We start from the raw sequence: 25,031 nt of genomic DNA, 5'->3' as shown, positions 1-25,031 counted from the left end.
AATATTAGAAAAAAGGCAGGAGTGGTGTCAACTGAGGATAAGTTGAGAAAAGGGAGATTGAGGTAGTTTGGTCATGTGAAGCTTAGACATACAAAGGCTCCAGTTAGACAAGTAGAGCACATTAAGTTAAAGGATAGAAAGAAAAGTAAGGGTAAACCTAAATTGACTTGGAGGAGAGTAGTACAACATGACTTAGAAGCATTACATATCTCCGAGGACTTAACCCAAAATTGTTTAGAGTGGAGAAAGAGAATCCATATAGCCGACCCCAAATTTTTGGGATAAAAGCTTAGTTGAGTTGAGTTGAGTTGTATCAAAGTTCAATTTCTTGAGTACAAGAAATTAAGGGAATAATATTCTATTCTCTGTGATCCAAATTCTATCATTTGTGAATTGTAATGATTATTCAGACTTGAAGTGAGGCAAAGAAGTCACTGCAGGCCATGTGTCTTCATTTGGAGGTTGTATCATAAACATATCATTAGATCAACATTACAATATCAAATTTACAAATCAAACATTAGGAAGATCCATCATAAGATTCACCTTAACAAATAAAACGTGCTTCCCATAGTATTAAAAAAATAAATAAATAAATAAATAAATAAAGACAGTTTTTGTTTAACTGATATTAGAATAGAATGACCCTGTTTTTGCAGAAGAACAAGCAAAAAAAAAAAAAAACAATCTTCTTAGTAAGGAAGGTTTCCCATATTCTTTGAAAATAAATTTGAAATATTTTTCTTGTTAGAGCAATTAAGTAGAAAATCAACAATCTCAATAAGAAACAGAGCACAAAACTGAGTCTACCTAAGTCAAATGAAAAACAACATAGCACAATTATCATAAAAAGTGGCAGAAGAAGTGAGAATCCAGAAAGAATCACAAGGAAGATTGTCATTTTAAAGTAAAACACTAATAAAATGAAGGAGAAGAAGAAAAGAATGGTAACTACAAAAAAGACTACCTTGGAGACCTAATCTTTTCAGTATTTTTTTAAAGAGTTTAAATATATAATTATTATACAACTTCTAAATTTAAATATCTTTAATTTTTTTTAAAAAAAATGAAAGGTCAACATTAAATTTTATTTGTATTTCCTAAATAGTTTTAATTAAATTTAATTTTCTTTAAAATATCTGTTCTAAATTAAAACTAAGAATCAAGGATATTTGAATAGTTGTGAGAAATTAATAATTGAATTTTTTTAAAAGATGTCTAATTATTAAAAGTTATTTAAAAAAAAGATCAAAATTAAATTTTGTCTATATTTCCTAAATAATTGTAATATATAATTATTATATAATCTAATTTTCTAAATACAATTCTTAATTAATATGATCTTTCAAATTTAAATAATGAAAAATTATTAATTATTATAATTACGTTTAATTTCCTTTAAAATTCTGTTTAAAATTAGAAATAAGAATCAAGAGATATTTAAATTTTTTTAAGAAATTAATGATAAAAATTTTCATTAAGTTTAGTTTCTTTTAAAATATATGCTTTAAATTAAAATCAGAAATCAGGGAATATTTGAATTCTTGTGAGAAATTAATTATTGAAATTTTAAAGGTAATTAATCTTTAATTTAAAAAAAATGAAATGTCAACATTAAATTTTATTTATATTTCCTAAATAGTTTTGATTAAATTTAATTTCATTTAAAATATCTACCAAAATTCTTAGTAATTATATATATATATATATATATATATATATATATATATATATATATATATATATATATATATATACACACACACACACACACACACAAAATGAATTATGGAAAAATGAAATGAAATGAAATAAAATTTATTTTCATAATGATGGCAAATAGGAAATTTATATTAATATTTAATTTTTATTTTTTATATATTTTTTATAGTATATTAATAAATAATTAATATTATTACTTTGGTTAATATTAATTATGTTATATTGTTTTATTATTATTTAAAAAAATTAATTAATAATACAATTTTTTTAAATTATGATTAAGTTATTAATTCCCTAACACGTGCATATAAGTTATAAATTATTTACTTAGTTATTACTTTAATATTGTAATAACTAGCTATTATTATTATTATTACTATTACAAATATGTAGAAACCTCAATTTAATTAGATATAGGAAAAACTCTTTATTTTATATATATATAGAGAGAGATTATATTTAATAATTATATTAATTAATGTAATTAATTATTACCATTACTATTACCATTAATTATTTTTACTATTACCATTATTATCACAATTTTTATGGTTAACTAATTAAAAATATTAAACAAATTTTAATAATTTTATAAATTTCTCATTTAATGATTCTTAAATTTTTAATTATTTCATTTAATTATAAAAATTTAAGAATTATATATATATCTTAAAATTAACAAAATAATTTAAATTATGCTATGAAAGTAGTCACATGGAGTTAAATACTTTGTTTTCTTTCTCTATCTCTTTTATATATTTAATAATTTTTAATTTAATTTAATATTATTTTATTTTTATTTATCTTGTTTTAGTATTTATTTAATAAAGACATATTCTTAATTATATATTGAATGCTATATAAAATGAATTGTGAAAAAGTGTAATGAAATAAAAATTTATTTTCATAGTTATGGTAAATAATAAATTTATATTAATATTCAATTTTCATTATTTTTTTGATATTTGTTATAGTATATTAATAAATAATTAATATTATTAATTTAGTTAATACTAATTATGTTGTGTTATATTATTTTATTATTATTTAGAAAAATTAATTAATGATACAATTTATATAAATTATGCTTAAGTTATTAGTTCTCTAATTATGTATATGTAAGTTACAAATTATATAATTATCACATTTTAATATTATAATAGGCAGCTATTATTATTATTATTATTATTATTATTATTATTATTATTATTATTATTATTATTATCTAGAAAAGCTTAATTTAATTAGAGATAGGAAAAACAAAGAGTTAATCATATTAATTTATTAATTATACTCAATGAACACACATATGCTAATTTATGTATATTTCATGTTCACTTTCTGATGAAGAGATTGTTCAAATTTTATAAAACAAATTCAAGAAGAGATAAGATTTTAAATTTGTCACATTTATAGTAAGTAGTAATTTTTAATTAAATTTATTGATAACAATTTTTCTATATTTCTTAAAGAGTTGTAATATATAATTATTATATAATTTTATTTTTAAATATGATTCTTAATTATTTTGATCTTTCAAATTTAAATAATAGAAAAAATATCAATTACTAAATATAATTGTCATTCATTACAAGTTTCTTACTTTTTAATTTAAAAAGTCAATGGCAGTTACTTTAAATGAAAGTGAAATATTTTTTAACATATTTACTGTAATTAAATTTAGTATTTAATTACTAATAATTTGACAACTCAAGACATTTAATTTTAAAATTTAATTAATATTATAATGATTATCCAATTTTTTTAAATTATGATTAAGTTATTAATTCCCTAATAGGTGTGTATAAGTTATAAATTATTTACTTAGTTATTACTTTAATATTGTAATAAGTAGCTATTATTATTATTATTATTACTATTACAAATATGTAGAAACCTCAATTTAATTAGATATAGGAAATACTCTTTATTTTATATATATATAGAGAGGTTATATTTAGTAATTATATTAATTAATGTAATTAATTATTACCATTACTATTACCATTAATTATTTTTACTATTACCATTATTATCACAATTTTATGGTTAACTAATTAAAAATATTAAACATATTTTAATAATTTTATAAATTTATCATTTAATGATTCTTAAATTTTTAATTATTTCATTTAATTATAAAAATTTAAGAATTATATATATCTTAAAATTAATAAAATAATTTAAAATCATGTTATGAAAGTAGTCACGTGGAGTTAAATACTTTGTTTTCTTTCTCTATCTCTTTTATATATTTAATAATTTTTAATTTACTTTAATATTATTTTATTTTTATTTATCTTGTTTTAGTATTCATTTAATAAAGATATATTCTTAATTATATATTGAATGCTATATAAAATGAATTGTGGAAAAGTGAAATGAAATAAAAAAATTTATTTTCATAGTTATGGTAAATAATAAATTTATATTAATATTCAATTTTCATTATTTTTTTGATATTTGTTATAGTATATTAATAAATAATTAATATTATTAATTTAGTTAATATTAATTATGTTTTGTTATATTATTTTATTATTATTTAGAAAAATTAATTAATGATACAATTTATATAAATTATGCTTAAGTTATTAATTCTCTAATTATGTATATGTAAGTTACAAATTATATAATTATCATATTTTAATATTATAATAAGTAGCTATTATTATTATTATTATTATTATTATTATTATTATTATTATTATTATTATTATTATTATTATTATTATTATTATTATTATTATTATTATTATTATTATCATTATCATTATCATTATCATTATCATTATCATTATCATTATCATTATTACAAATATCTAGAAATGCTTAATTTAATTAGAGATAGGAAAAACAAAGAGTTAATCATATTAATTTATTAATTATACTCAATGAACACACATATGCTAATTTATGTATATTTCATATTCGCTTTCTGATGAAAAGATTGTTCAGATTTTATAAAACAAATTCAAGAAGAGATAAGATTTTAAATTTGTCACATTTATAGTAAGTAGTAATTTTAATTAAATTTATTGATAACAATTTTTTTATATTTCTTAAACAGTTGTAATATATAATTATTATATAATTTTATTTTTAAATGCGATTCTTAATTATTTTGATCTTTCAAATTTAAATAATAAAAAAAAATATCGATTACTAAATATAATTATCATTCATTACAAGTTTCCTACTTTTTAATTTAAAAAGTCAATGGCAGTTACTTTAAAGGAAAGTGAAATATTTTTTAACATATTTACTGCAATTAAATTTAGTATTTAATTGCTAATAATTGACAACTCAAGACATTTAATTTTAAAATTCAACTAATATTATAATGATTATCTAATTATTACTACAACTAAAGGTGTAATTTCCTTTAAAATATTTGCTCTAAATTACAATCAAGCATATTTGAATTTTTGTGAGAAATTAATGATTAATTTTTTTTTAAAATATGTCAAATTATTAAAAGTAATGCTTATCCATTAATTTTTAATTTTTTAAAAGAGAAAAGTTAATATTAAGTATTTTTCGTCTTTTTTAAACAGATGTAATATAATTACTAAATATAATTGTTACATGTTATTATATTTCTAATTTTTAATTTAAAAAGTCAATTGCAGTAAAATCAAGACTCATTGCAACACCCCTATATTCGGTAGTGCGTTCTACTGTTTCGGTGACCAGTGTCTATCCGGACAGCTAGAATGCCTGAAACTACACTTAAATATTAGTGAGGAGACATGAAATAATGAAATACAAAAGAGAAAAATATAAGAAAAACAAAGAAAAAATAAGAGCAATGAAATGTGATTAAGTTAAACGAGCCAAACCCGTAGTGATGGGTGACCGCACCGGGAAGTTACGGCGGGAACCGTTGACTAGCCCTGGACCGCGGGGAACTCAGAGAAACATTTTCGGGACCAAATTAAAGGTCTACAGAGGTGAAATTGACATTGAAAATGTCAAAGAAAATTCAGTAAGTCAATATAAACAAAAACGAAAATTAAAGAAATCAGCAGGTCAAGAAGTTAATCGGTAGCACCGAAAAATTCGAAATGCAACCCGAAGAGGGGCATTTTGGTCATTTGACACCTAGAGTGGACTTTTGACAATGTCCATTAAAAATAAGTGATATTAAACTTTAAAAATGTCAAAGAAAAATAAGAATTTGATACATAATGTAAATAATGAAAGTTGGTGGTAAATTTGCAAATTATGGAATTTGGAAATTAATAAATCATAAACTAAGCTTAGTGGAGCACTAACTACACATTATGGGACATAAATAAATCTACTCGAAGACAAAAATATGCCATTCAGCATCTTCTTCCTCAAACACTCTCAATTGCCGAATTCCTTTCTCCCATTGTCCTCCATTGTCGTCCTATGTTAAGCTTCCATGCACCTATGATCAAGCCATGGAATCATCAAGTCTTCTTCATTAAAGTTAGAGTGCACATCTTGGGCAGCATTTTGGGAGCAAAAAGGGAGAGATTTGAAGAAGTTTGACAAGTTCAATTTAAGGTACATGTCCTATTTTCTTCCTTTTCTTGTTAAAGTTTGTGTTGGTGTTGTGGTGAGTTGATTTATAAAAGGAATTGAAGGGGTTTGATGAATATGGACAAAGCTCCAAATCGGCAGCCCTCATGTCCATGGGAGTTTGATTTATTTCTTCATGTATTTGGTGATTTGAGGTGTTAATTTAAGTGCTTAAATGTATAGGAGTTGATTACCATGTATATAGTTTGAATTGTGAGTTTGTGAATTGAAAATGGAAGCTTGATGTATATGTGTAATTTGGGCAGCCTTATGGTGAAGTTGGAAGTGTTTAATTTCATGGAATGGTTTGTTAAATTATGGTACTAAAGGTGACAGAGTATGTATATAATTTAATAGTGAATATATATGTAATTTGGTGGTGGAAGTCATATGTAATATTTGGGAGTGTTATGTGTATATATTGTTATAAATGGACTTTGTAATTTAGGATTGTATTTGGTGTATTAAAGGTCATTGTATTCTGCCCAAATTGACTATAATGTGAAGTGATAAATGAATTTGGTATGGTACCAAATCAGAATTGGGTAGAGAAGTGGACTTATAGCAAGGTAAATGAGCAATTGATAGATGTTTAAGCAATGTATTTAAGGACAGTATGCAAATGAGCCTATAACCCTAAATGTATGACTCCAATTGGTATGAGGCCAATTGGAGGTGAAACTAGGCACAAAATGTGCCAACTTTCATGTTGAAAGCCTATCAAAATTATGTCCGGAAAGTGACACTAAAATAGACCTAATCCGAAATTGCAAACTTGGTAACCCTGAAATTGACCATTTGAACAGTAGTCAGTCTTTTGGCCATAACTCACTTAAAAAAGGTCCAAATGACCTAAAATTTAAATCGTTGGAAAGCTTAGACATAGGGCTATCATTTTAGTTCAGACCACCAAACCTAGAAATGGCCATTAGCAAGTCAAAATGCTTGCATAAGTTTGAGTATAAAACCTGCCAGAATTGGAAATGACCTAAAAATGACCTAAGTTCACAATAAAAAGGCAATTTGACCAGCAATAGTAAAATGACCATAACTTGGTCCAGAAAACTCCAAATGACATGAAATTAGTGCCAAAATGTCACTAAGACATAAATCTACAATTTTCTCTTTTGACTAGAACCTAAAAACCAAGGAAAAAAAAGACATTTAACTAGAGCAATCTAGCATATAAAATATGAAAAATGGCAATAAAATGCAATAAGTTTTAAAATGGAATTGGAAACATATACCAACACTTAGAGACTATAAAATGTGACAAATTGGGAACATTAAAATTGACTCACTTAGAGTGCATCAAATGTCAACATTATAGGTTGACTAATGAAATGAATTGAAGGGAATAGTACTAAGAAAATTTAGATATTGGATTTTATTGTTAGAAATAATTTAACTGAGTACTGAAACACTTTAAATTGTGTGTTTCAGTTGAAAATGTTTTTGAAAAGCATAAGGAACATTGAGTCAAGACCCAGAGGTGACTCAAAACAGGTCTGTGCACAATACTTTTTATATTCACTGCTTTTACTAGAAAAATTATTTGGAGAAATGAGTTATGAATAATTTTTTATTGTTTTGGCTTTGGGAAATTTATTTGGAAATTATAGTGTTGCCTACTTTGTAAATGGAAATTTTGAGATAAAATGTGATTTGTGATTTGTATGAAATATTTAAATATTGTGATTTGAAATTATTTTTGATTCACACTTAACATGGCAATATCACTATGTTCCTCCTCCATTTATGGGGTGAGTATGACTATATTCCTCCCTCTTTGACTTACCAGTCTAAGGGAGTATGGATGAGTACTTATTATCTAGCTAACCACCTCCCTCATTGATTTCGATTAGTGGGGTGAGTATGCCTTGTCGTGGTGTACAACACGGCATGTTCGGAAAATTTGTGTCATGACCTAAGTTGTGTTATTGATTGGCAACACAGTGTTATTCAATTGTTTGATCAAATTTGTGTTATATGAGCTTTGAAAATTGTGACATGAAATTGTGAATTATTTGAATTGTAAATTGTCAATAAAAGTTTTACATACCGCATTTTAAATTGTTATTGTGCACCACTGAGTAAATTTTACTCAGCGATAGTTTTTTCATTGTTATCGCAGGTAGACAGACAGATAAAGCAGCAGAGTAGGCTGCTTGTGCTATACTTTTGGAATTTTGCCTGGTATTTTGAGTATACCATCTCCTTGTAATTTTTGTTGTAATATATGTGAACTGTATATATATATATATATATATATATATATATATATATATATATATATATATATATATATATATATATTATACTTAGTCTTGAGCAGTTGTAAAATAAAGTTGTAAATTATTTTGCCTTATCAAAATGTTGTATTACAATTCTCTTATTTCAGCTTTGAATACTCAGTTATTTTATATTTCATCTTTGGAATTGTTGAAAATAATATTGAATTGAGTTTGAACTGTGTTGAGAACACTGATTTGAGTTGAGTCATATTGGAGTTTGGGATTGAACAAATATATTGGAAGTGTTTTTTTACAGGTTTTTGAATAACTGTTTTCACAAAATATAGACGGCACTCTTCCGAAATTTTTACAGAAATTATTGATACTTCAGATTTGTTATTTGATTTCACTTCAGTTAAAACAAAAAAATTTTAACACCTGTTAAAAGTGCTCACCACTGTAAAAAGAAATAAGAAAAGGTTGAAAACCTATTGTGGCATATTTAATAGGTTATTAGTAGATAAAGTTTGGTAATTCATTAGGTATAGTACGGGATCATGTTATACCTTACGGAGGGGTAAGGTGTAACACTCATTTTTACTTTAAAGAAAAATTAATATTTAAAAGTTTTTTCTCCTCCTTTTATGCATTATAAATCATTTCAAATGGAAATGTTAATATTTATCAATTTTATTTTTAAATATAATTTTAAATTGATTGAATGAATTCAAACAAATCAATTTTGAATTGAATTATAAGAGCTTCCAGTTGACTCTTAAATTTGTTTGTCATTTCAAATTTTATTGAAAAAAAAAACATATAGTTCACTTTTATTTTAAGATTAATGTTATTTTATTAAATTTTTGCTCATACTTTATGCTCTTTTTAATTAAATAGTAATTTGATTAAAAAAAAATAATAAATTTTATTTATTTTATAAAAAATAATTTATATATAAAAAATATAAAATATTTTTGACTATTTAGCTGCAATATTGAAATATATTTATATTAAATGCGCATAAGGGATTTTACATTTTAATTAAATTATCAAAGTTTAGAAAATATTTAAAAAAAAATTAAGTCATTTTTTTTTCTTAATTGATTTAATTTTTTCTTTGATGAATCAAATATTTTTTATTAATTTATTTTTTAAGTGTCCAAACATTAAAAAAAAAAATTTTTTTGAGAAAAATGTTTTTTGTAAAATAAACGTAACTTAAATACTATGTTGATTATATCTATGGTGTATCCTCAATTAAATTATACAAAACATTCACCTATTTTAAAAGATATCCTACGCTATAATTTTAGCTCAGTAATCAATCGTTTAGTTTTAGATGTTGAGTTTAAATCTTTAAAAATAATAAAAATAATAATAATTGGAAATGGACTTCCTTGTGGGCTTTGTCGGCCCTGAAGCCACAAAGACGAATGGACAAACGACGCATTCTGGATATAAAGAGAAAGACACGAGAATGGCCCAATTTGATTTTGTAAATCAAGCTCTGTAGAAAACATTTTTTTTTCCTAGAAAAGAAAATTCAATGACTGCACAGTCATGACAGGAGAGATTTTTAGATAAATTAATTAGATTTATTTAGAATTATATAAAAATAAAAAAAATTAAAAATTAAAAATTTATTTTTGACAGCACTCCTATAAAATAATTTTATTAATTTCATTTATAAATAATATAATATATGGAAATTAATTTTTATATTTTAAATATTTTTTATGAAAATATTTTTTATTATTATTTAATTGTTATATTAAATTAATGAGATTTATATCTATCATTTATATATAAGCATTTTTATATTAATAAAAAATAATTTTTTTTATAGAAAATAAAATATTATTTTTTAAAAAATAATTTATTTTAAATATTAGAAAAATATTTTTTTATGAAATAAAACTAAATCAAAGTGGATAAATATTGATCTCAAAGAATGGGGACTTCCTGGTGTTCACTGGCAAGTTTTTTCCCACATGAACGCATCCAAGTGGAACGCAATGAGGAACAGGGTCCTCGGCATTTGTTGCCCTAAACAAACGACCGTCTCTCAGCTCATTATATACCTTCTTAAAGCTTAAGTCTCCCACTCAGGGACTAGCAAACACGAAGGCTGCCACCGAACAATATTGAGATATAGTGAGAAGGGAAGGGTTAAAGACTAAAATAATGTATAGAAAAGAATTAAAAAAATTTTATAAGTTTTAGATATTAAATTTTAAAGTATAGTAATTGTAAAATAATTGAAATTAGAGCAGGGAATAAATTATTTAAATATGTTGGTATCAAATATACTAGCAAGAATATTGGTTGATTTTGGTGTCATGTTTATCACATTTTACTACAAAAAAATAACAAGATTCTAATTATTATATTGTATTAAGTAATTTACTAAAATAATCATAGTATTTTAATCAAATTGGTCCTCCCACTTAGAAAATCCTACACATTCAAAGTAAGAAATGGCAATCCTAGTTGGGACAAATTTTCAAGTGGGTGATTGAATTCTTATAAACTGCTAATCATCCTCAAGTACATTTATTCTTGGATTCATAACAATCTATAAGTAACACTTTACTCTTCATATCTCATGTGAGGTTTAATCAATTATTTGGCTCTTAATGCTCTAAACTTTAGGTACGTCAATTCTTTGTTTATCTTGCATTAGTTAAGTTAAGCCCACTAAGTTAGTAAGTATAAAAATTTGAACATTAATGACCTTAGGTACATCCACTCTTAGTCACTAAAGTATTACAAACTCACAACATCTCATGCTTAAAAATCACTTAGAAAGATCTCTTAAAATAAATATATCATCCCTATGTTACCATGGCTAACAATGTAAGTGTTTAAAACTTCCTAAATGATTGCCTTAGTAGAGAGCCATAATGTAATTTCCAAAATTACGCCATTAACAACTTAATCATTTGATTGGAAGATTCCTTGGCTAAATTATTTACTATTACGTCTCACTTTGCACATTAACCGTTTTTCATGCATATCTCATGCACATTGATAAACATATATATCTAATACATACATGCATCCATAAATAGAAGTGTAAAAGGCATGATCATGGACTAATCTATAGAACTCTAATCCCAGCCACAATGACTAGAGTTAATGGCATCCTAGGTTGATATCCATCTATTAACAAACAAGCACAAAATCTTCAACACTTGAGGTTTGCGCTCCCACTAATCTCCATCAATGATGTGGCCTCCTTATCTTCTTGTAAACTCCACCAATGTCATACATTTAGTATCCTCGGCATACCAAGGCAAGATTGCAAAAGAATCGAGCTCATAGGCTCTAAATAAATGAAATTATAACCTAGATGGATTATAGCTACTTATAATATAACCCTTTATACCTAATAAAATTAATTATTACATTCCCAAAAGAATAACAAGAGAAAGCAATCATATTGGTCTTCTAAAATCTATGATCATCCATCATGCATAAACATAGATTTAACACTTGAATAAAATAAAACATTTTAAATATCTCATATTCAAAATCAAATAATCTTTTGGAATCTCATTCCAAATACATTTATTTTCATTGCGAATTTAGTTAAAAACTTTAACTGATGATCCTTAAATGAGTATATCTAATAATATGTCATAACACTGAATAAAAGGACCAAATAGAGCTTTTTCTTGTTACACGGCCTAGGTGGACCAAATAGGGCCATGTAAACTGTTTCCATTTTTTCTCTGTTTTGGCAATATATTGCTTGTGTAACTTTTACACCACTTATATAACTGTCTATTACACAACTTATGTAATGTTTACATAGCTTATGTAATGACAAAGTCACAAATTACACAACCCATGTAACAAGGTTGTGTAATTGGAAAAACCAAAAAAATGACTTCAACTCTTGAAACCCAAAATTTCCCGATTCTCAACCAATAAGCATCATGCAACAAAGCTTCTAATGGATAAATAGGGTGGCTCTGATACCAATTAAAGGGTTTGGCACAACGAAGGACACAAAAAGGAAATTTTAAAAATTTACAAACCCTATGTTTCATGCATCACATGCAAGTCCATTTAGCTATTACAAATATCATATATTTATAGTTACAATGCTTGTAACTCAATTGCTATTAGCCTATTTGTCATTAGGAAGCTAAAAGCTAAAAATTTAAACTAAGGTTTTAGGGATTTTATCTGAATGGGCACAAAATCAAATTCACCACCAATCCGATTAGCTTAGACCTCCTAGCATTTGTCCTCTTGCCCATCCATATGAACAAAATGATCTTGGCTTAACCCTTAAACCAAAAGCCTTCTTGGTGCTTTCCCTTTTAGTCTAGCCAATAAGTGCACAAAGAAGGGTTTTTTGGTTTCTTTGGTTTTATCCTTTGGGTGTTTAGAGAAATAATTTCTCTAACTTTAATTCAAGAGTAAAATTTATAATGCCTCTTGAATCAATCACAAGAAGAAATGGATAGAGAGAATTTTGGCTTGAGAGAAAAAGAAGAAAAGAAAAGTTATTGTTTAAAAGATTCACCAAAATGAAGATGGTGTTGGCCTTTTATACTTTAGGGATTCCCATATCAATAAAGTGGAATGAACTCTCTAAATTTTAGAGATTCTAATCCCTAAACTCAATTAATGGAGATTAGTTGTCTTCCACTAATTAGATTAGCTTTGCAAGTGTCATCATCTCGTTTAATCAATTAGATGAGTTGCCACCATCTTATGGTGCCACTTGTCAAGTTAAGCCAAATATTTACCAAGCCACTAAGCCACTTTTATGTTATGGCTTCATAAGACATATTAGCCAAATTAATTCTCCTACCTTATAATTTATATCACATATATATTATACATTAATTAAACTCTTTTAATTAATTAAGCTTATATTTAAACACTTTAATATTAACTTATATTCTTCTTATAAACCTCATTGCTTGAATTTAGTTTCAAGTCGTGTTAGGGACTTTGCAATATAATTACAAACTAAATTCTTTAATTTAACTAATCAATTAAACTATTTAATTAATTATTCAAATTAGTTATGCTTTGATCATTTGTTCTTATGTGTGTGACTTTTTAGGTCCATTACTAATTGGCAATGAGAATAATATTAACTCTTTCATATTCTTCGAACTCTTTCTATACCTAAAAATAAAATTCCCTTTCCACTCTTGGTTCTCATAAATCATTGTTGAAACCTATTATAGTGTACCATGACCACCCAACTAGTGATGAGTTAATTCATCCCTTATCTTTGAACCTTTGATCATACAAACCTTGCACTAAAGTCTCTCTGTTACAAAATCCCGAATCTAGCTAGGGCCATGGTTTATGTCAAACTCTAATTACTTGAAATCATATGTTCTCATTTTAATTCTAATTCTTGATTTATAGGACTTTTCCATCAGAAGCACTTTTTTTACTTAATCTATCTTTCCTAGCCAGGAACTTTATTTATTAAGAACAATTTAGATACGCATAGGACTTTATTTGTATTTACTTAGGATAATTATTTCCATCTTGATTAAACACCTAACTTCATATATAACTAGTCGGAGCCAACACATACCCTTATACCCATACCTAGTATAAGTATGTAAGTGGTACCAAACTCAAGCCACCTATATACAAGATAACCGTGTTGTTTCATGTCAAGAGACTATATTCACTATTATGATCTAGATGACAATCTATTGACGAGAGTAAACTCTATGTACATATCATCTATGTGTCACTGGTTCTGCCTACTTATCTTTTAAGTTTCCACTGTGTTTGTCCTAACATTATAATGTCAGATGGCATGAGACTCACCATTCCACTTTCATTAGTATCTTATAATAATCCATGTAAACAAAAAAAAGTGATAGTTTGGTTATCTAAATCATACCTAATGAGGTTTCATCGACTATGAGCCATAATTTACAATACTTGTTCTAAATTATTTCATCACTCATATTCTTAACATCTTAAGAATGAAACATCTAACAAACTACTAAATGATATTTTCAATTAAATATAAACCATTTAAATTCAATGAAAACATATTTGCCATTAATTGGGAATTAATGTTTACAAGATACAAATTACAAGTTATGTAATAGGGCATACTACTAATAATATGGAGCATGAAAATACAGTATGTCCTAAAAGAGCAAAAGGCTCTTAAGGTAGTCATGCCAATGACTCCTGAAGGCATCATGGAACAACATATGAAAGAGTGTGAGGCCTATGAGGCTTGGAAGAAGAAGAATTCCTTTGCTCGTAAAACCTTGCTAAACAATATAGATGATGACATTATGCGAGATTTTTGTAAGTTTGTCAATGATAAGAACATGTGGTCTGCACTGAAGGATAAATTTGACAAGACCTTTATTCCTAGGCTTAGGGCCCTCATGATCAAGTTTGACACTGATATGAAATGCCCTAATCACACCATGTTTAAGCATCTCAGGTATATGTCAAATATGGTCAATGAGTTGCGATATGCTAGCTTTGTGCTGACAGATGAGCAACAGGTCCAAGTTGTTATCAGTTCCTTCACTCAAAGCTAGAAGAATATGAAGATGCACCTAACCCACAATATGAATATCCAGACTATGAACGATGTCATACATAATCTCAAACTTAAGGAAGAGTGCCTCAAGATGAACAAGGCTGGTATAAATGTGTAATGGCTTTTCAAGGTCAATAGAGGTGCAAGTGCAAGATTGGTGGGTCCCAACAACAAAAGAAGAAGGGTCAAGCCTCAAAGAAACCTAAGTTTAATCAGAATGGAAAGGGGAAAGCTCATTTGAAGTAGAAAGTGCATCAAGAATGGCAATAAGGTCCACTTTGCTTGTGATTGCACTGCACCATCTAGAAAGGTATGTGACTTTCTTACACTTAAAAGTGTTTATGTTTTTAGTTATTTTTTTTCCTAACCAAATATATTCCTTGGTGGATTATAGACTTAAGAGCAACAAACCATGTAGTAAAGGAAAAAGATGCCTTTGTAGAGTTTCGACGACTCTCACATGGAGTTAAGTGGATATATATATGTAACAATTTTATGGTGGATGTCAAAGGGATTGGAACATCAAAATTAGATATGTGTGGCAACTGAACCCTATACCTGCATGACGTACTTTATGCACTAACCATTCACCAAAATCTTATGCCCATCACAATGTTGGTTAAATTAGGTTTTAATTCAATATTCAATAAAGATGGTGTTCACTTATTTTTAGACATGTAATGACCCAATTCGGGACTGCTATCGATGCTAAGGGAATGGATAGGCAATAAGCCATCAGAACCCATAGCAAGTCTAACATTTTTTTCATACACATTGGTGGGGCTTATTTCCATTACAAAACACATTTAAATATACAAAACAATTTTGTTATTTCATAAAACCTTTAGTTACAAGTATATTAAATCTTTATGTATTTTCTTATAGCTAAAAGTTCCACTATTTTCTATTTCAATACATAATGAGGCATTAGCCTCTGGAACTTATGGCTAGAATATACTAACCATATCTTCAACTCTTGTCCTTGAAAAAGAAAACAGACAAAGGGGGTGAGCTTTGGGGCTCAATGAGTAAAAGCCTACTTAAAGTAAGGAAAACATATATTTAAGACATTTATATGCATACATATGCAATGCAATAACCACATGATGTTTTCACAAACAAACCACATCAAGGTAATTCATGTCGCTAGTGGTTCCCCAGTCATTTCATAACATCAACATACATCTAATGTGCTTCTCAGAACTTCCTTTTAACACACACATGTGGATACCAGGAACATAAAATTCATTTCTTAGTTAAGGCTATTTTTTGAACATTGATATCTAGTGTTAGAGACATCAAATTGCCTTATCCAACATCCCTTTTCTTTCTTTCATTAATGAGTTCATTTGCATGCATGCCTTTCCTTTACTTTCCTTTATCTTTCCCATTGGGAGCCAATGAGTCATCTATGAATTATAAACACAAAATTGTAACAATAAGCACCCTCCCAAGGATTTAAGGCTCACTAGTAACTCTAGCAGCCAAATTAATTCCTAAACAATTTAAACAAATTAAAAGAAACACAATTGTAACAATGAAACAAATGTGTATGCCAAGATTAAATCACACCACTTGAATGGAACTGATGCTGAAATTAGCAAACTAGATAGCAAACTAAAACCCAAATAATGAGCAAACTAATGTTGAAGCAATTAGCAAATTAAGGCTCTAGTTTGAATTGAAATACACAAATTTCGAATCCTTATCAACTGAATCTTACATAAGCTTAATTAGAACTCTAGCAAATGATTCTCCAAGTTAAAGTTGCAATTGAAATTCAAAGAAAGGTAGAATAATAGAAAAATTAATTTGAAGTATCCTTAGATAAGTTTACACACCACCAAGAACACAATGAGGGTCTTGCACTCTAATCTTTGATAAACTAAGCACCATAAAGAAAGAAAAACAATGCAAATCGCCACATTAGAAAGTGATAAGACTTAAGGTTACATGCCACTCTTAAAGAGATAAGTGTAGGGAAATAAGCATAAAGCTTCAGATTTTATTAATCTCAAAAAACTCTCAAATCTGTTTACATAATGTGTGTGTGCGACCTATTTGTAAGCAAAGCTACAAAAGCCAAATAAGAAGTAAAGAAAACATACTAATTAGGAACTTTAGAAGTCCTATTACACTAAGTAAAAATAACTAAGAAAGAAAACATAGTTAGAAGCTTCCAAAGCTTGCTTATCGAATTCTTGTTTGTGAATTAGGAGAGAAATACTTTCTTGAATTGAGAAAACACTCCTTGTAGTTTTAGGAATAGGTTGAACAAATTTGAAGAGAGAGAGTGGACTTGAAAAGTCAAACTTAATTTTGCCCAAAAAGTGCTTTTTTAGATCTGAATAGATTCTCTTCAATCTTCCTTATTAAAAAGTGCTTGTTGACTTGTGAACCTTGCAATAATAGGATTTATGATGCCTTGTGTGACACCCCTGACCCAGTCTACCGTGTAGCCGAGTAAGGAATGCTACATTCTGTGCCAGAGCACCTTATCTTATATTACTTTATTCATTACAAATTTCAATTCCATTATAATTTAAATCTCATTATTTAAATGGAGAAACTGACGGAATTTCCCCTGTTTTATAGATATTTGGCGAGTTACACTATTCACTTGCTTAAAACAATTTCATATATCACATTCCACATTTCCATCATCATCTCAATATTTCAAAATTAAAATCTCATTCATGTTCCTTTCCATAAAATCTACATATTTATCCATATGAATTTTAAACTCTCATTATACATAAAATTTACAAATTTATTAATTTACATCATGTACAACTTTAATTATACAAATTCATAATTTACATTACAAAATTTATAAATATTTACAATGTACAAAATTACACTGCTATGGTCTAGTGGACCTACCAAAATGCACTGCGTGAGGAGGTGACACTATTCGACACTAATGCAGATCCAAAATCTCCAATTCCAAGTCTTATGTCTACTAGGCTTTATCTCAAATACCTATGCATGGAAAAATCCAACGCGCTAAGCATTTCTGCTTAGTGGTGCAATAATACAATGAAGATATAATATACAAATAAAAATAATAATTTCATGGTTGTAGTACATATAAGAAAAATGCAAAATTAATGAATTATGAACTAGTTGAAGGTTAATTAAGATTTATGATATCCACTCTTTCTAGTATCTTATTAGTTGATCCTATAATGATCTTAAACATCATTTTTTTTTATTTTACTGATCTTTGATAACATTTATTATATTGGGATCTTCTTTTTCTTTATCTTGATATTCAATTTCCTTACTTCATTTCAACACATATTTAATCTCATTAATACTTTTCAATGCCCAAGTAACCTATAACTGACTGACTGGACTGGAAAAGTGGGTAAACTAGCACTGGACACACTTGTGCTTCAGGCCGTCATTCCATGAAACACATAATGTCATCTAGGTATGCAACAGAATGGCTAAAAAGCAATGATAACAATCGAGCATAAAGCCATATACATCATCATGTAACATAATGGCTAGAAGCCATAATAATAGAATGACATGAAAGCCATGATAATAGAATGGCACAAAGCCATAAGCAGTACTGCAAATCAGAACCCTACTGGCATGTCAATCTATCCAACCCATACACACATATTTAGGCATACATGGGCAATTAGTATTCTTAGACCTTCATAAGTCATAAAATATTACCATATGTTATGTTCATACTTCATAGCATTTTTGTTTCAATCATGTTGGGAACATGAGTCCCAAATACATATTCATATCATATTCATGTTCATTGAGTCTTTGGTATTAGTTACCAATCATATTTCAAGTCATTCTAGAGGTACTTCATACATTTCAGAATTTGTATCTTGATTTTACTCTTACATTAGGCTAAGCTACAGTAGTAATTTGACCACACTTTCCTCATGAAAGTTGTTCCTTATTGTCTTAACTTTAATTTTCTTTTTGAATCAGTCAATTTGGAGTTATGTAGCTCTAGTTATAGTTAATTTACTAAGTATTGGTCTAGTGACCAATACTATTTCAGAACAGGGTAGATTCTAGAACTCAACTTTGTCAAGCCATTTGATCAAGTTACAACCATAATTTGGCTTGGTATTCTTCATATGAGTTGTTCCCCTGTGTCTCATGGTTACAAAGGTTCAAGATTCATTAAATTTGAAGTTATGTAGAGTAAATTATGGCTAATTAATCAACCCAGACTCCTAGATCTTATAACTCCAGGATTTCAGGTTTCAGGTCTGTTTTACAATTGATCTTTAAGATTCTTTGATCTTTAAGATTCTTACACCCAAATTTTGAGTAAGATTTCTAAACCAAAGTTGTAGCCCTAATTCTTAGGTTTTCAGATCAGTTTGGCTCATCCCAATTGAAATTTTCTAGTGAAAGTTATGGTCTAATTACTCTCCTAGGGTCAAATGGCAAAATGGTTCAGATGCAGGAATTTCCAGGTTGGGAATTCCTGATTTCTCCTAACAATTTCCCCAAGTTTCATTGAGATCCAGGTTCTGGTCAAAACATCAAAGTTATAGTTTTAGGTCTTATGGAAATTCTGGCTTTTAAATCACTGCATTTTCAGTTTTGTAGGCTGAGTTATGGCATTTTTGCCACAACTGGTCGGGTACCCTGAAATTCAGGATTTTCAGGTCAGGTTTGGTCCAGGCAGATTTGTTGGACTACATTTGCCTAACAATTTGGTTGAGTTAGAGTCAAAACTAGGTCTCCTCATCTTCATAAAAAATGTTCTCCTATATCTCAGGTTTCTATGGATTTAAGAATCAGGTCATTTGGAGTTTCCTAGAGTAATTTATGGCTAAATTACTAAACACTATTCAAATGGTCATTCTGTCCAGGTCCAGAATGCCACATCCGGATTTAAGCCAATTTTAGGGCATCCTAGGGTTAGTTTCTGGGCAAGCTTTCCTGATGCCATTTCTAGAATTATGTCTAAGCTTTAATCTTCAATTAGCCTCACACTAATTGGAGCTATGTAGCTCTACTTATGGCCATATAAACACACTAGACTCAAAGGTTCAAAATCCTTGCACAAAAGTCACACTTCCAATTGCTCAATTCAACCTAACAACCAACTTCAAAACTCAACCAATTCACATAAAATGGTTAATATTTGACCTCAACATCATCAATTAAACATTCCAGCACAAAACCCCCAAATTTCCCCTCAAAACCCTAGCTTCCAATTCACAATTCATGCAACACATGCAATCCAACTTACCAATCATGCCAATCATCATACCTAAGCTAGATTTCAAGTCTAATTGCAATTAAACACATCAAACCCTACTTCCACAAAAGCTAGCCGAAATTTAACTTCTTCATGCACACATTATTTTCTATCAATTTTCATGAAATTCCATCACAAACCAACCTAATTTCAATAATAGAAGAAGAGAGGAAGTATGATTAAGCACTAACCTTCACTTAGCAATTTTCCAAGTTAGCCAATCTTCAATTTCTCCTCTTCTTTTGGCTACCAAACACTCTAGCAAGGTCTAATAGCAAGTTTTAGTGTTGGAGCTCATGAAAAATATGATGAGGAAAGCAAGAAATCAAAGCTTGAAATAAAAAAAAAAATGGTGGAAGTAACTTCAATAGTGGTTCGGCCAAAGGGACTTGAAGAAGATGATGAAGGCTTTTGGTGATAAGAATAAATTAATTAGATTTGTCTTATGTTTATATATATATATATATATATATATATATATATATATATATATATATATATATATATATATATATATATATATATATATATATATATATGTCTCAATTTAATTGGATTTTAATTAGGTCATCATGTAGTTATGCTCATGTCATAATTATAAATTAAATTTTCATTTCTTTTTTTTCTTCTTTCAATAACTCTTCTCTATTTGTATTTTCATCAAAAATTTATTCATATTTCATTAAACTAATTTCACCTAATTTAATTGATATTTTGGTCAAAAGTTAATTCTCCAAGTGAAATGACCAAAATGCCCTTCATTGAGTTCATCAAGTTATAATTACCTTTACCGATTGGCTTTAAATTTTCTTGCATTTCCTTGACACTTTCATTGTCATTAATCCTTCAATTTAGTCCCAAATAAATGTCCCATAGGGTTCCTCATGAGTGTGGGGTTGGCAACTAAACTTTCAGTTACTTTCCCGTAAGGTCACCCATCACCGGGACCTCCTACTCATTTAATCGATTTGCACTTCGCTTCATTTATTTTCCTTTAATTTTACCTGATCTTTATTCAATCGATTTATGACTCCTCACTCTGGTTTAAGTGTGGTTCCAGACATCCTGGCTGTCCAAACAGATATTAGTCATCGAAACAGTAGAGTGTACAGAACTACTTAAAGTGAGGGCGTTACAATTCTTCCCCTCTAAATAGAAATTTCATCCTCAAAATTTACCTGGTGTAAATGGTAAAGGAATTGCTACCTCCTTGCTTCTCCACTTTCTCATGTTGCCTCTTCAATGTCTAGATCCGGCTCCTCTCGAGCCTCTATGGCATATACCCGTGGTGCGACCCTAGCTTCGGGCCTCTCGACTGTCTCAGAAGCAGCCTTTTGTGAAGTATCAGCTGCCTCTATTCTACCAGGTCTCCTACCCCTTTGAGCTGTAGGGGCAGGTCTATCAACTTGTGTTGGAGCTATTGAACCACTCCTCTGGGGGCAATCTCTCAAGTAATGATCCGTAGCCCCACACTTAAAACACCCTCCAGTCAGCAGTCGACACTCCCTTCTGTGTCTCCTATCACAGTGGGTAGATTCTAGCACTAGGGCTGATCCCCTTATTACTGTGCCTAAGGAACTAGCTACAGATGCTCCAGACTGGCCTCTCTGGCCCTGTGTCTGGTCCTGTGAACCCTTAGGCTTCTTACTAGCAGTTGGCATACTAGACTATCCCAGTCCTAATTCTCTCTTACGCTGCCTATCTCTACAGCTCTGCTCATTATTTTTAACTATTTCTGCATTCAATGCAGCTTCTACCATCTGGGAGAAATCGGTGATCCTTAAGGCTATGATATGCAGCTTGATATTGTCATTTAAACCCTCTTTAAACCTTCTGCATCAGTCAGCTTCAGTCGAGACTATCTCCCTGCCAAACCAGCTTAACCTTACAAACTCCTGTTCATATTCTGACACTGTTAACTACCTCTGCCTTAAACTGATAAACTCACAGGTGGACATTACTGATGTATTTCTTCCTAAACTCTACCAAGAAGAAATCCCGTGTCAACTGCTCTGTCTGAACCACATGTGAGACTGTATCCCACCACTGATAAGCATCTTCCTGAAGCAAAGATACTGCACACTCCACACTCTGCTCTGGTGTGCAGTGGAGCTACTGAAGGACTTTTTCTGTCCTTTCTAGCTAATACTCAGTTGTAGACGGGTTATCTTCCTTCTTCCCCTTAAAGTTTACAGCCCTATATTTCCTTATTTTCTCCAAATGGGACTTCTGTTGTGGTTGGGGTTGTGGAATTTCCCTAGTCATCTATTTAAAGAACTCAGTCATCTGCTCAAATAAAGCCTGTTGGGGTTGTGCAGGCCCCTCTAGCACTGGTGGAGTAAGATCTCCCCTACCTCTAACATTACCCATAGGAGAAGTATGACTCTCCACCTCTTCCACTACGGCTCTATGGGACTCTGGGTCCATACCTTAACCTAAAACAAACAGAGAAACAAATCTGCATTAGTGTCACCTCCACTCTTATTGGATGCAATGCATGTTATGCACTCTATCTAGGTCTAGAAACGCCTAAATTGTGCTCTGATACCACTAAATGTGACACCCCTGATCCGGTCTACCATGTAACTGAGCAAGGAATGCTATATTCTATGCTGAAGCACCTTATCTTATCTTACTCTATTCATTATAAATTTCAATTCCGTTATAATTTAAATCTCATTATTTCAATGGAAAAACTGACGGAGTTTTCCCCGTTTTATGGATATTTGGCGAGTTACACTATTCACCTGCTTAAAATAATTTTATATATCAGATTCCACATTTTCATCGTCATCTCAATATCTCAAAATTAAAATCTTATTCATGTTCCTTTCCATAAAATCTACATATTCATCCATATCAATTTTAAACTCTCATCATACATAAAATTTACAAATTTATTCATTTACATCATGTACAACTTTAATTACAAAAATTCATAATTTACGTTACATTAATTTCACCTAATTTAATTGATATTTTGGTCATAAGTTAATTCTTCAGGTGAAATGACCAAAATGCCCTTCATTGAGTTCATCAAGTTATAATTACCTTTACTGATTGGCATTAAATTTTCTTACATTTCCTTGACACTTTTATTGTCATTAATCCTTTAATTTAGTCCTAAATAAATGTCCCATAGGGTTCCTCATGAGTGTGGGGTTGACAACTGAACTTTCAGTTACTTCCCTATAAGGTCACCCATCACTGGGGCCTCCTGCTCATTTAACCTATTCGCACTTCGCTTCATTTATTTTCCTTTAATTTTACTTGATCTTTATTCAATCAATTTATGACTCCTCACTTTAGTTTAAGTGTGGTTCTAGACATCCTGGTTGTCCGAATAGACATTAGTCATCGGAACAGTAGAGTGTATGAAATTACCTAAAGTGAGGGCGTTACACCTTAGACATCACTTTTTTTCCTTAGTTAATTTGGGTTGACTTTCTAACTCCTTACAATCTCCAAACACCCTAAGCACCTTAGCCAAACAGCTTTTATGGATTCCCTACTTAGGCTTGGCTTTCTTCACCCTAATTAGGCTTTATTTATTTTGCTTTCATAAAGCCCATGTATTCTTGCCCCATATGTTGACCCCATTTAGGTTTAGTCTTCTTGAGCCTAAATAAGCTTAATTCCTCCACATCAATATAGTCCATATCCATGCATATTAAATAGTTCCCATGCACATTCATGCAATAAAGCTCATGTTTATCTTGATTTAGGATTCTAAGATGGGAAGTTTGAACATGCCTTATGCTTAGGCACATTATCATGATACACAAAAGCATATGCATGCAATATAAACATTTATTTAAAAAAAGTTGGGTAGGTTTTACTCATCTGAGGTTGTTGAACTCTATTACCCACTTACTACTAGTAAACTTAAAGATCCCTTGAATGTAGGCTCCTTGCCTCTTATCTTCATGTCTACAATAAAAGGGATTTAGAGGTTTTTAATTTAAGATTTACATATAATCAAGTAAATTTGGGATTCTCAATTAGGACAAGTTCAGTGACCAAACATTGGCCATGCATTTTATGTGACTGTTCACATAAATTGGCTACTAAACATGGATGGTTCAGTAGTCGAACTTAGGTTTACCTAGAATTTGTCCACAATACAATTGTTAGGGTTTAAAACCTCAAATCCCAACATCAAGTCCTAAGGTTCTCATTCTTAGCTCCTTTTACCATTCTAGACTTCAAACAACTATAAATGCCCATTATTAACTTAAAATCTCATCATTTTATACAAAACCCTAAAGTAAAATTAAACTAAATCATTTCTTTTACAAAATAATACCCTATAACCATTAATCAAACTAAGAATAAGGAGAGGTAAGCTTATCTTTTTAGTTATAGCTTATAAGGGAGGAATTTATTCCTTTTCTTCTTTAACTCACTTGAGGAAGGAGGAAAAAAGGGTACTCTTTACCCTTTATAGAGGTTTAGGATGATTCTCCTCCATAGAGAAGCTAGGATATTGCGTTTTAGGGCTATAGGATAGAGGAAATAGAGGGAGAAAAAAGAATGGGGAAAGGAATGGAGGAAATGAAAGAGAGGGCTAGTAGGGCTCCCTTAGCTTCAAGTTTTGTATTCTTCTTAGACCAAATTTAGTGATTGGACTTTACTTCAGTAGCTGAACCTACCTGGATAGGTTTGCCACACTTGAATCCCTTTTTTTTCTTCTCTCTCCAAAAGACTTCCT

This window comes from Hevea brasiliensis, chromosome 11 (genome assembly GCF_030052815.1).
Source record: "Hevea brasiliensis isolate MT/VB/25A 57/8 chromosome 11, ASM3005281v1, whole genome shotgun sequence".
Lineage (NCBI taxonomy): Eukaryota > Viridiplantae > Streptophyta > Magnoliopsida > Malpighiales > Euphorbiaceae > Hevea > Hevea brasiliensis.
This window is presented reverse-complemented; position numbering follows the sequence as displayed.